Source organism: Petromyzon marinus, unplaced genomic scaffold (genome assembly GCF_048934315.1).
Source record: "Petromyzon marinus isolate PM22_M1 ecotype Great Lakes invasive population unplaced genomic scaffold, UKy_Petmar_22M1.pri1.0 PM_G_Scaffold_156, whole genome shotgun sequence".
NCBI classification, from domain to species: Eukaryota; Metazoa; Chordata; class Hyperoartia; order Petromyzontiformes; family Petromyzontidae; genus Petromyzon; species Petromyzon marinus.
Window position 1 is genome coordinate 315,001 of NW_027422713.1, and position 2,652 is coordinate 317,652.

Below are 2,652 nucleotides of genomic sequence, written 5' to 3' on the forward strand. Positions count from 1 at the left end.
TGTGGCTCACGGGGCTGTTAGGGTCGCACAGAAATCCCTCGGAATGGGAAAACGGGTCATTTTCGTGTTGCCACAATTGGCATACGAACGGCATGAAACTTCCAGAGGCATTTGCAGCAGAAATGCATGTGCACTCAAAAACGTGAATATTTTTTCACGGATAGACCCCGTCAAACGCTCGAATTTGGCGGGGATGTTTCTCTTGTGGGTCACGGGGCTGTTCGGCTCGCACAGAACTCCCTTGGTCCACCTGATTCGTGCATACAGGCAGCAACTAAAACTCTGTAAACCTGCTGTGAGGACATCTAAACAGTGGACCAGTGAGGCTGTGGAAGATTTGCGGGCGTGCTTAGACTGTACTGACTGGGATATGTTCACGACTGCTACCAATAGTCTGGATGAACTCACAGAGGCTGTGTACATCAGCTTCTGTGAGGACTGCTGTATCCCAACACGTACCAGGGTGAACTTTAACAACAACAAGCCCTGGTTCTCAGCAAAGCTCAAAAGGTTGAGGTTGGAGAAGGAGGAAGCGTTTAGGAGTGGGGATAGAGACAGATTCAAGGAGTCGAAGAACAGGTTTAGCAAAGCGGTGAGAGAGGCTAAACGACTGTACTCAGAGACACTAAAACACCAGTTCTCTACTAACGACGCTGCTTCTGTCTGCCAAAGGGCTCAGGCACATCACCAACTACAAACCCAGAGCGCCCCACACCACTAACGACTCCCGCCTAGCCAACGACCTGAACGAGTTCTACCGTAGATTTGAAAGACAATTGGACTGTCCTGAACCACCCCTTCCCACCCAAGAGGCCCCATCCCCCACCCATACTACAGAAACGACTCTCTCCTTTCAGGAGGGAGAAGTTAATGGGCTTTTCAAGAGGCAGAATCCACGCAAAGCAGCCGGGCCGGACTCTGTCTCTCCAGCCACCCTCAGGCACTGCGCTGGCCAGCTGTCTCCGGTGTTCACCAACATCTTTAACACCTCCCTGGAGACATGCCATGTACCAGCCTGTCTCAAGTCCTCCACCATCATCGCTGTGCCCAAAAAGCTAAGGCCAACAGGACTAAATGATTACAGACCGGTCGCCCTTACATCTGTGGTAATGAAGTCTTTTGAGCGCCTGCTCCTGGCACACCTCAAAGCCATCACAGACCCTCTCCTGGACCCCCTTCAGTTTGCCTACAGAGCCAACAGGTCTGTGGACGACGCAGTTAACATGGCCCTCCACTTCACCCTACAGCATGTGGACGCCCCAGCATCCTACGCCAGGATCCTGTTTGTGGACTTCAGCTCTGCCTTCAACACCATCATCCCTGCCCTGCTTCAGGACAAGCTCTTCCAGCTGAACGTGCCCTACTCCACCTGCAGGTGGATCACAGACTTCCTCTCTGACAGGAAGCAGTGCGTTAAGCCGGGAACAGAAGTCTCTGACTCCAGGTCCATCAGCACGGGAACTCCTCAGGGCTGCGTCCTTTGCCCACTGCTCTTCTCCCTGTATACCAACAGCTGCGCCTCCAATCATCTGTCCGTCAAACTCTTGAAGTTTGTCGGACGACACCACCCTCATTGGGCTGATCTCTGGTGGGGATGAGTCTGACTATAGGTGGGAAGCTGACAACCTGGTGACCTGGTGTAGCCAGAACAACTTAGAGCTAAATGCTCTAAGGACAGTTGAGATGGTTGTGGACTTCAGGAAGAATACAGCCCCACTCACCGCCATCACCCTGTTAGACTCCGCAGTCAAAATTGTGGAGTCCTTCCGCTTCCTGGGCACTATTCTCTGCCGGGACCTCAAGTGGGAACTGAACATCAGCTCCCTCGCCAAGAGAGCTCAACAGAGGATGTACTTTCGACGGCAGCTGAAGAAATGCAACCTGCCAAAGACAATGATGGTGCAATTCTATACAGCGATCATTGAATCCATCCTCACCTCCTCCATAACCGTCTGGTACGCTGCTGCCACTGCCAAGGACAAGAGCAGACTGCAGCGTATCATGCACACTGCTGAGAAGGTAATTGCCTGCAATCTACCAACCCTCGAGGACCTGCACACGACAAGGAGCATGAGGCGAGCGAGGAAGGTTGTGGCCGATTCCTCGCACCCTGGACACTCTCTGTTTCAGCTACTCCCCTCCGGCAGAAGGCTTCGGTCCATCAGGACCAAAACCTCACGCCATGAAGACAGTTTCTTCCCATCTGCTGCTGCCCTGTTACACTGATTTTAACATTTTATCTACATAATAATGACACCTTGCCGATATTAACTACGTTAACCTATTTGCATTTTTTATTTTTAAATTATATCTTAAAGCTATTTTCTATTCGATATTTATTCAATTTCATATACTTCAGCCCCTTGGTGTTAGTTAGACTTTTAAGCCTCATTATTAATATTATCATTATTATTAGAGTATAAGACTTGTTTAAAACGTATGTAAGATTTTAGATTCCTATATGTTGAATGTATGCACGATCCTGCCAAAGTAAATTCCGTGTCGGTGTGAACTTTCACGGCGAAGAAAACCCTTTCTGATTCTGATTCTGATTCTGAATGGGAAAACGGGTCATTTTCGCGTTGCTAGCCCCGACGTAGGAATTTGCAGGTGAGAAAAAAAGAGCACGGCCAGGCGGCTCCCCTAACCGTT